The sequence below is a fragment of the Hibiscus syriacus genome, unplaced genomic scaffold (assembly GCF_006381635.1).
Source record: "Hibiscus syriacus cultivar Baekdansim isolate YM2019G1 unplaced genomic scaffold, ASM638163v2 tig00116971_pilon, whole genome shotgun sequence".
Lineage (NCBI taxonomy): Eukaryota > Viridiplantae > Streptophyta > Magnoliopsida > Malvales > Malvaceae > Hibiscus > Hibiscus syriacus.
In genome coordinates, this window is record NW_024063495.1 from 1,507,904 (window position 1) to 1,520,391 (window position 12,488).

Genomic DNA, 12,488 nt, shown 5'->3' on the forward strand with positions numbered 1-12,488 from the left:
TATGTGTCATTTAAAATCTTTTGTAATGATTTTTACGATCAAGACACTTAACATGTTAACGTTTGTAACGTTAAACACTTAGATTGATTAAAAAATATTTTAGACACCTAAGTGGAAAAAAAATATAATTCGGGGATTCATTTTTTTATTAAGCCAAAAATAGAATAAGAGCTAAAGTGATTTTAGTCAATGTGATGATTTTTTTTTCTAAAATGAAACAATGGAGGCTATAATGCTAAAAAATATGGGTAAGAATGACTATTTAATCAAATGTTAGAGGTGTGTTTGGGGATGGATGCATGAATTTATGTTAGGGGTGTAAACTTAAAGAAATTATATTAGAAATGTCAGGGGTAAAAAATTAGATAATCAATAAAAAAAATACAAAGAAAATGTATAAGATATAAGGGAATTTAAAATTTCTCACTCCCAGCATCCTTGAGCATGTTTAGCATTATGCCTATGAAAAATGTCCTTAATATTTTTTTTTATTTTTTATTTTTGGTTACAAACAGGAAAACTAACAACTAATGCAAATTAAAACTTATAGGGAAGGAGACTCATCTTGAGTCTGCATCCAAGAAGGAAGAAATCTCAGTCAGTGGAGAATAAAAAACCATGAGTTCTTCGTCGATAGTACAAGCCATCTTAGAAAGAACGTCGACACAGAAATTACCTTCACGGTAGGTATGCTGGAATTTTATGATCCAATTGCGAGCTTTAAGGCTTCGAACGTCTTCAATGATGGTTCCCAAAGGATGTAGCGAGCTATCGCCACCCTCAAGAAGCTGAAGTACAACTCGAGTATCAAATTAACACACTATGCTACTGTAACCATACTTCCAAGCGAGTGATAACCCGGTTCGAATGGCGTAAAGCTCAGCTGCCACACTTGTACATATTCCTAAATGAGCTGTGAACCCCAGGATCCAATCAGCAGCTTCATTTCTTAATAAACCGTCTGCTCCAGCAACACCTGGATTCCCTTGACTAGCCCCATCTGTGTTAAGTTTTAAGAAACCACTTAAAGGTGGAAACCACGCAACCATAAGAAGTGAAGTCGAGTCCCTCGCAAGTTTACTATTAACCCGTAAAAGATCATTTGTTGAAGAGGTAATGTTACGTCAAAGTCTAGCCTTGTCATAAGCATAGCGGCGACGATGCTCCTTTATCGGGTGACATGATTATCGATGACGATGCTAATGTTCCCTCAAGTGAATAGGCACAACTTGAGACCTACCAAAATATTTGTCAATGAGTTTTTTAGTTTGGAATTGTAGAGGTGCAGGGAATAGAGCTTTCATTTCCTTCATATTTCACTGAATAGTGATTTGATTTCTTTTCGAATAATTTAACACTTAATGTTCATATTGGGACAAAATATTCATGGTTAAATAAAAGTTGCTAGTTAATTAAGAGTCGACGCTTCAATAACATAACAAAATATGTATATAAAGTGATGACGTGAAACATGTCCAAAGTAATGATATGACACATACCATATAATCACTTTGGACACGTGACATATTTATGTTGTCAGTTTGGACATGTGACATGTGTTATTCATTACTTTAGATACGTGATTTGTGTCACGTCGTCACTTTGGACATATATGACTTGTCATATAATCGTTTTAAACATATATGACTTATCACGTCAGCAAAAAATATTAACCATTAGTCAATTAACAATTTTGATCTAACCATAAACATTTGCCCCAAAATAAAATGTTAGGGTCAAAGTACTTAAAAAAAGAATATGAGTTGAAGTAACTATTTTGTCAAACTTAGAGGTTTCTTTGTATTATGTCAAGTTAAAATGAGATACAACTTTGGAGACTAAAATCATTTCACCCATATCATTAATAAATTTAAATATACATTTAGTACCTAAACTAGACACGCTATCTTAAGTTGATATCTAATTTTTTTTACTCTCAAATTGGTATATAATTTTTAATTACGTTCATGTTTTTGTATACTTATTGCTCAAATATAAAATATTAAAAAATAGCAATAAATCCTTTAATTATTGAATCTCTTCGTTCGTTTATGGCATATTTACCAAAAAATCACCTTGCCATTTTTTATTTACGTGTCAGACACCCGTTAAGAAAATTTTACCGATATAGCACCCTTTGCAGAAAGGCGCGGATGATGTGGCCACGTGTGGTAAGATGCGGATGATGATCCGCGCATTTCATTTAATTTTCAATCGTTCACACTCCCCTAATTAATGATACCCATCCGCCCGAACCCCATCCCAAAACCTATAAATACCCTCTCTATTATTTCAACCACACTAAATCCTTTCAAAACCTCTTAAACCATATCACAAACTAAACCCTCTTAAAGCTCAAACCTAATCAAATTCTACTACAAGGAAATATCATCGGGATTTACCTGATGAATTAGAATCAATTAGGCTACTAATTGATCAGAAGGCTGGCACAGAGGTATGTATTTAAATAACAAAATCTATTTTTAATTATCGTTATATAATTAGATTATTATTTTGATAAGAATTATATATATTTATTTTAGTTTGAATGAGCTCCTTATTGTACTGATGATATGAGGATTTGCATCCCACACGAATTAAGGGGCCCATTAGATGTTTGAATAGCGGTGGTCCATCTGATCTATTATGCGATTTCGAGTGGCACCTCACTGATCGCGTGCTTTGACAATTTAGTTTTGTACAATCAATTCTAGAAGCACCTCAAAATCTGGACGAGTTACATAACACCGATCGACGCAGTAAAAAAGATGTGGATTGGCTGTTGAAGCATTATGAGTGGGTCATGATATGAGAGGATCGACGTCGGCGCATTCCCCGTAGAAAACCCATTTATGTGAATCATTTGACGGTTCCAAATAGGGATATAAACAAGCCGAGTCGAGCTCAAGTATTGCTAAGCTCGACTCGAGCTCGAAAACTTTAAGAGTAAACACAACTCGAAAACTCGCGAGTTAAAAATTATCAAGCTTGACTCGAACTCAAAATAAAATATTAAAAATCGACTCGAACTCAAAAAGGCTCGAACTCAAAAAGTATTCAAGAACTCGATTGAAACTCAAGACTTAAACTCGATTCAAGCTCGATTTTGAGCTCAAGGCCTAAGAGGGGATTTGAAAATTGTTTTCAACTAGACTCGCCTTTTATAATATCCCCAGCGCAAAGCTGGCTTAAACCTACCGATGTGGGATACTGGGATTGTTTTCATTTTTTTTAAAACCAAAGGAATCTGATGCATGAGTCTAAATTAAGATTAAAGCAACACAAACATTTAAATTATAATGCTCAGTCACGGCTAATTTTACCCCCACAAACAAGACAAAACTAGATTCAAAATGAAGACAGACACAATATCATCTTAAACGCAATAAAACTAAGCTTCCCAAACAAACCAGAAAAGTTCTTCAACGATAACTCTTCTGGAACCTTGCACTGGCACCTCTTCCACCGAACTTCTTGGGTTCGCACCTTCTCGGATCAGCCACCAGCAAAGTCCTATGGTAAAGAAGACGATCAACGAGAGAATAATACCCATCATCGAGAGGTTATCGATACCTTAAAGAAGCTCGAGAGCGAGCTCGAAGAAACAAAGGCGGAGCTGAAGCTACTGAAGGAAATGGAATCTGAATTAGAGATTGCGTTGGCTTAATTAAACGCTGAACTCCATAAGAACATGTCGAAGTTGGCTATAGCCGAGCTGTTGTAGCTAAAAAGGCGGCGGAGACTATGCGATGCCGAGGACTGTGAGTTTGGAGATAGAGAAGGGAGAAGATATAGCGAGTGAAGAAGTTAGAAGAAAGGAGTTGATGAAACGAAAGGAGAATAACCCGACGTTGTCTCAGATACTGAGTTATAAAAAAAAACAAGGGTATTTTGCATGGAAAGAGAGAGGAAATTGATGAAAAAGAAGCCCATTGTTCCTCTGGTGGGTGGTTGGATTTCAAGAAAATTGATGCTATACATGTTGATGTAGCTAAGGTGGATTTCCAAATATGCTATACAACTAGTAATATATTAATACATAAGAAAGTGTTTTTTTTTTTCATAATTATCATAGAGTAGTACATGTTTTTCTTAAACTTTAACCTGATCCAACCAGAAGTCCAAATTTTAAATAAAAAAGTATGATCTTATTAGATCGAATAAAATTCGTTGGATACTAATTCTTTTATGTTCCTAACTATATAACATTCTATCTTCCGAAAAGGGCATCTTGTTCCTTTTAAAATTCTCATTAAATTTAAAAATTTTAAATATTTTTAATTAAATCCCCTTTTAAGTTTTTTAAATCTCATCAAGACTAAAAATTTGTAAAAAATCTAATTTATATTTCTAAAATTTTTAAAAATATTAAGTATGTCCCTAATTTTTTTATCAATATCCAATCCATCATTGTATGTAATGCACTATTATCATATGCATAACTTAACCTATATCACATAATTAGATTAAGGGTTTAGGGTTTAAGTCTTAGGGTTTAAGGCTTAAGGTTTAAGGCTTAGGATTTAAGACTTAGGGTTTAAAACTTAGGGCTTAGGGCTTAGGGCTTATAGTTTATAGTTTAAGTTTAGGGTTTAGGATCTAATCTAACATGTACTTAATTAAATGGGCTTTTAGTTTTATTTTAGTATCTTACCATATAATTAGATTAAGGGTTTAGGTCTTTAGGTTTAGGGTTTAAGATTTATGATTTAAGGTTTAGGGTTTGAGATTTAGGGTCTAAGGTTTATAGTTTAGAGTTTAGGTTTAAGGTGTAATCTAACTTGTGATTAATTAATTGGACTTTTATTTTTATTTTTGTAATATACAATGCAACAATTGGACTTGGGTTGCTTAATTAAAAAATTAAAATTTGAGGGTAATTGTATTATAGAAATTTTAATATATTTTTAAAATTTTATAATTATCAATAATGTATTTTTAATAAATTTTTTATAATGTAATTTTAAAAATCTAAAATTATAATATAAAATATTTTCGAGCTACTCACGAGCTTTTCGATTCGAATATTGAGTAGCTCATTTCGGCTCATTAAGAACTCGAGTCGAGCTCGAGTCGAGTCCATTCGATCTGAGTATTTATCGAGCCTTGATTGAGACTCGATCTCGAGTAACTCGCGATCTGTCTCATCTCATTTACAACCCTAGTTGCAGATGGTTCTTACGAGCGGTTCAACATGAACGAGAAATCGTTCATACTTTCCAAGGAAACACGAGGAGGGAGCATTCATTGACGTCGATAGAGACGTCCACCGTCACAATCCCATCGTCCCCCGACTCGTGGACGGAGAGTAGGTGCTTCCAGTTCGTCCTCAGCTGCAACATCGAAACCTTTACAACAACCACCGTCTGCAATGATCTACACCCCACAGTCAATTTATATGGCTCCGCAACCATATCAGATGCCGCCACTGTTCCCACTAGATGCCCCACCGCCGCAGAGTTATATGAGCCCCCTGGAGGATATTATGGTTTTATGTTTGTATATCTAACTTGGGGTTCATATGCTGGTTATTTAACGGGTCCAGCATCATCATCGATGGCCACCACACAGACATCTCTTGTACAGTTTTCTCACCCATCGATGTCTGTCCTTTATCAGTTTTCCTAATTTTTTATGAGAGGTGGGATAGTCAGTCATACACCTCCAGGGTCCTTATTCTATGGAGGTGCTACATTGTCATCAATTCCTTACCAGTCTCCAGATGACGACGCCTACGATAATGATGGTGATAATGATGATGATGAGAGTGAGGAGTCAGAACAAATTATACGATGAAATCCTCCTCAAAACAGACAACCACCGCCCTGCAGAACACATTCAAGACGCAGGCATCGATAAATTCATACATTTTATTATATTTGTATTTAATTTTTTTTGGACAAATAATTATAATTTTTTTATTATTTACCATTTAATACTTAATTTATTTTGTTAATTTTGTTTATTACTTAATTCAAGCGAATGGTTTTATCATTTACTGCTTTTCAATTGCTTTTCTTGTTTATTAATTATTTACCTTTTATGACTTAATTTATTTTGTCTATTTTGATAATTGAAGCGAATGAGTTTATTATTTACTAAATTTTAATCCCTTGTCTTGTATCGTTTTCTTGTTTAAATAATCGGTGATTATCAAATGACATTAACTTAAAGTAAATGTGAATTAAATTACAAGAACTATTATTTGATAAACAACAACTACATCAAGCACAACATCAATGGTTACTTGATGACAAAAGAGATGAACATTTTTTCTACTATGTCCTGGGTTTTTACAATGCCTACATCTTTTGTTTTGTCTAGATGTTTCTCGATTATCCATATCACAATGAATTCGAATGGATTTTGGACAACCACGGTCCCTCAATAAAGACGGATATGGTACAATTGGAAACTAATTATGAACCTCATTAGGGTCTTTCTCATTACCTATAGGGGGAACTCAAATTCATATACCTTAAACACTTCTGATAGCAGGTATACAAGATCCACAAAACGGTTATAATCCTGACGGGTATACGAGTAACCGCTATGATATAAGAGCATGAATACTTTAGAGCTTGAAAAAACACACAGTCACACCATCTATCTCGTAGAACTCTTAACGAGTTAGCTTCAATCCCTTGAAGAGGTCGTGGGATATCTGTGACACGAAACACTTATGAGTTCTAGAGAAGCTTGTTACGAACATTCCATTTGACGCATCAATTCTTTTTGTATATATGTAACTAATCTAGGGTGATTTACATGACCGCTTGCATCCATGTTTGAGCTTGTCCACCGAGCTTTGCAAAAAAGCGCGCCCAAATGAAAATATGTCATTTTCCAAAGCCGTTACAGGTAAATGATGTGCCCCCTTTAAGGTCTAATTGATTTCCTCAGCCAAGTTGGTCGTCATGTGTCTATATCGATATCCACCATTATATGCATTTATCTACATTTCTTTATTAATGAGATTGATGTAATCGTATCCTTTCTCGTTCTTCTCTCGTAACTCTTGAAGTATGGACTCAAATGTTTGAGGTAGTAGTTCGTAAGCATCAAATGTAGAACTTACTAACTTTGTTTCTATAAAAAATGAAAAATGATTAAAAGAAAAAAATAGTATTTTCACATACCCATGCGCACAAGTAATTGATGCTCATCATTCTTCTTGAACCTTCCATGATAGTTCGCAGCAATGTGTCAGACAATACCTATGTGTGTATATATGGTGGTTTCCACATTGGACCCAAAGAATCCATTGCTATTTTGATCCCAGCTTTGCGATCTGAAATGAAACAGATTGCTTCATTCGTGATAACATGTGAGCGTAAGTTTCAGAGGAAAAAAGACCAAGAATTGGTATCTTCTCCTTCAACAAGGGAAAAAGCAATTGAAATAATGTTACGATTACCATATTGGACAACTGCCAATAGTAAAACTTGCTTTTATTTCCATATAAGAATGTCCCGTCGATTTGGACCACGAGCTTGTAGTATTTCACAACATTAATGCATTGTTGGCAAGTCCAAAAAAGCCGATAGAATTGACATCGATCGCGAAGAAATCGATCATATGGTATGTATGGTAAGTTTCGAAGTCCATAATTGTCCAATATTTCAACCTGCGCACCACCTAGACCAACTTGATAGTTTATTGTAAGATACATCTCATTCGTCGTGAAGTTTTAAATCGCACTTTGCTTTGCCATCCATGCTTTTTGTATGAGACGAATACACATACTGTGATGTTTAGCTGAAATCAACACATCAATATATATATATGGGAGCTTGTTTTTACCATGGGCATGAAACTTGACTGATCATTCAGAGTCCAAGTTGGGATGATCTTGGTTGATCCCTTCAGCACAATGTGGAGGATCATTGTATATCGGTAGTTTCATATATTTTTTCCATTAATTATTGATGAGTTAATCTATAGTCACCGACATTAGGCATATCCGTAAATGCTAGCCCGTACATTGCACCATAATCAACTTCATACATGTGTCCTGGAGGTTCAGTGTGTACTACATTTGTGGGAACTTCATCTACATCTACATCATCATCGCAGTCTATGTTGAACTGCGATGATTCTGGGTGAACAAATAGTCCAGTCTCAGAACCATCCGCACCTGGCTCACGAAGTGATTATTCTGGTTGAGATAAGGGTTCCTCCATCCTATCCACATTTAGGTTGAACAATCTGGTACTTGCATGTTCCCATTGAACTTGAAGGTATTTCAAGATTGAGATCAAAGAAGCTCGCAGTAGAATGCCTCCTCCTGTAGCTTAAATCCATCATGTCAAATGGAAACTGCACAGATTGTTGCGTCGAGGGCATCTCCATATATAGGTCAAAGAAATTGGCAAATGAATGTCTTCTTCCCCTTGAACTGGACGTGATGTTGCTATACGGATTGTTTGTGAACACACCTCAATATAGATCGTAAGAAGTTGCTTATGAATGTATTCCTATTGAACTTGATGGGATGGCACCATGATGCGGATTTCCCATTATGGTGTTAAAATCATTACACATTACTTTAGTTGGGATGTCAACTTGATCAGCTTGTTGAGCCAACCCATAGTCGGAGCATAATGACATACCATGAACAACACACACTTCAACAAACTTTGCATACATCTCCGTATCGGAGTCTAAATAATGATTTTGAGAATCAACCATCATTGCAACATCATCATCGTCCGATAGTTCGAACGTTGTATAAGTTAACGGAAACACTGATGTTGGAAATCTGTACTGAAGCAACGACAATCTTCTAGTACTTCCAACATGAACCTTCCTTGAAATCTTCTTTATCATCTCCTCAAGTGTTATGTTTCTCTTGAAGGATATTTTAACATAATGATTTGATGCGAACACAACGCCGATTTTATCTTCCCAAATTTCTCCATTATAGTAAACAATATATGAAATTCACGTCATTCTGAGAGTTTGAAAGATATACAATCTTATATCTGCAAAAATAATAGCTGAAATAAGCCTAATTAAATAAATAATATATGAATTAAAATATAACGCGATAAAATATTTATAATAATTTAAATAATATAATTTTATACTATTATCGTATCGGAAAAAATGTTTCGAATAATCATATATAAAATAAATATTATATATTCAAAAATTACCTTACAACGAAAGATAGAACGAACTGGTGAAGCAAATATAGGAGGAATTGATGGGGTGATGTTTACGGTTAAGGAGGTCTTATTTATAGCCGAGGAAAAGTTTAAAGGCCAAGAAATTCGGAACCAATAATGAAAGGCGCAGATGGTGATCCGTGCTGTAACATCCTAAAATCAGGGTTAGTGACAAAAAAAAGTTTTGAAACTTTGAAGTATGATTTCAAAAGATTTAAAAGTTAAGGATTTATTGAGATATTCTGTAAAGGATGAGTTAGTAAAATGTGATGAAGTAAGGGTATTGTCCGCGATTTCTGAGTACTAAATATGGGTGCGGAAATATATGCAAGTATACACAATCGAACAAGTAATACAGTGATGAGTGAGTATCGTATCCACAGGGATTAAAGAGATCTTGATTAAAGTTTATGCACTATTCTAAAGTAACTAAGTATAGCTATGATATTCACAATGAGAATGTTGTGGCAAATGGATGGAGATGTCGTGACAAATTAAATTGTGTTTAGTGCAAACAAATGGAAATGCAAAGGCAATATAAAATGTAAATACTGGATTTGATTATAAGACTTTAGACTTCCTCACACAAGCTACTACGAGAATGTGATAAGAGTTACTTTAGGAAATTTAAGTCTCTTCTCAGAATGGTCTTACTTCTATGCCTTCTTTGCCCGACAGAGTTTACTAAGGGTGCCCTATGCTATCTCTAATAAGGGACTTGACAGATTGAAGATGCCTTGGCAAATTCGATTGATGTTAGCTACTGCAGGGATCCTATTGGTCCAGATAACATGATATGTCTTTGCAATACCTTTTTGCGGCAACATTAATATCTAACCTATCGCTCATACACAACTCCTTTTAGTCGAATGAAATCCTAGCCTTATCTCTAAGGTGGATTAGGCCTAGTTACTATCTAGAACCCCTTGCTTATGTGGTTCCTCCCTAGTTTCTCTCGAACACTAAGGATGTGCTAACTAGACATTCTCTCAAAAACTAAGTAATCTCCTAAGAAATGACTACTCTCGTAGCTCCTACAACCTTAAGGCACTAAGCTTCATAAAAAAACAGAATATAACATAGAAAAATAATCATTCATTAAAGCAAAACTTAAATATCCAAAATAAACTCCCACCAAATAGGATTAGTTCATGGTGGGGGTTAATAAGCAAGCACAAAGCAAGTTAATCTGTTCCTTACGACCCAAATGATAAAATATGAAAGCAAACAGCAAAGGGAAGGAGGAAAAGCCTTTGACGTGCACTGTCTGAGCTTCCCTCGGCCACCACGGACAGTCCCAACGAACTAGCTCCTCTCGGATGCCTAGAACGCCACTCCCTCTAGCTTGTTAATGGAGGAATGCCATGGCAAAAATGATTGACGGAAAAAAGAGAGATATTTTTCTCTGAATTTTTAGGCTCTTGGCGGCTGTGTAAAAGTTTCAAAAGTCTCCTCCAAAAAGTCAGGCTTCATCTCTTATTTATAGGGGAGAATGAACCTAGGGTTTTGTGTTAAATTACACTAGTACCCTAAAGTTCATTCCTTTTATGTGAGAGTCGGTGCAAAGATGGTAATTGGGCCCTCATTTATGGCTGATTGCAGAAATCACACATAGTCAATGACAGCTGGCTCTTACTAAAATATATTCTTTGACTTTTTCTGCCCAGAAATACCGTCCGAGTTGTCGCAACAATCGTATTTTGCTCAGTAGTCTCATCATGTCATGGCAATTCCCTTTTGCTTATCCTTGCTCCCAAATCCTGCACATCATCAAACAAACCCTTCCCCATAAAGCAACATTGATTACAAATAAAATGCCGCGACAAACAAAATTCAACCACATGCAACTATATGCATCTATATGATCCTAAATCGGCTTTTAGACAGTCAATAACTTAAGTGAAAATGTCTCAAATATGATCTTTTTACGGAGTTATCACACCCCAAACTTAAGCTATTGTTTGTCCTCAAGTAATGGATAATATTAAGCAAAATAAAAATACCATGACATGTTCAGAAGCATAATAGTTGTATGGGATAAAATTTCAGCCCTCAACACACTTGGCCTTAACATGCTAGACTAGTTTGAGAAATCAAGTACTGTCCCCTAGGGCAAGATTCTTTGTGTGGGTGTGTGCGTGTTTGTATCCAGTCCATACTTAACAAACCTAAAAATTTTCTAAGCAAGTTTTCTTGTTTTACCACGACACAATTTTTAGTCCCACATTGTTTTCTTTTCTTTTTTTTAACACTGCTACGAGGGGAGTAAGCCCATCACACCTACCATCTCACACTCTAGGTGAAAGAGAGCATACCTTCCACCCCCGAGCTAGTCAAGTAGAGTCATCCCGTGACTAATTTCATTCACTTATATACCATAGCTGTCATTTATTTAAATGTAGTTTCCAGGCAATGCCATGTCATAGCGGAGTGTCCCTCTAATGGTATGCCGAAGCATTTATTCACAACTTCAATTTTTTCATCTTTTTTTTACAAAGTGGGGTTTTCATCGTTTATGCCAAGACATGCAAGAGTTCTCTTATAAAAATTTCTAAGTTCCTTAAGCATGAAAATATACAATCGTGTATTCAAAGGTTTCAAAGAAACAAGTCCTAGAGTTGGTTCTATCATCCTCAACAGTCATGTACATTCAATCTTAGCCATAAAGAATTCATCATTGATAACTCCTTGAAAAGGTCATATTTTGGGACCTTTTCACTTAAGTTATTGAATGTCTAAGAGCCCATTTAGGACCCTTTAGATGCATTTAGGAGCATATAGTTGCATGTGGTGGATTTCAGTTTACCGTGGCATTTTATTTTTAGAGCGGTGCTGCTTTATGGGAAAGGTACTTGTCTGATGATATGCAGGTGTTGAAAGCAAGGAAAAGAGGATTTAAAATGCCGTGACATAAGGATATTGCTGAGCAAAATAAAAATGCCAAGTTCAAATGGCATTTCAGGAGCGTACAAGGAGAGAGAAGATATTTTCTAGCCAGCTGTCCCGGATTTTACGCTCTGCCCGAGATACCCACCGCAACATTTTGGCGCTTCAACCACCGGTTCTGTTGATGTTGCCTAGTCTGACCCTGCAATCCTGTTGGTCCTAGGCGCCTGTCGGGATTATGCCGGTCTCTAGCCAGTTACCTAAGCTGTATCATTGCCTAGTCTGCTCGACTCCCAAGTAACTCAACCATGGTTTTGGGGTTTCCTAGGATGGTTAACACCAAAGCTTAGGATTTCTTTCCCCCTATAAATAGGGAGGAAGCCATATTGAAGAAGACTTTAGTTCCAGCCATATTTGATCTTAAAAAGTTAG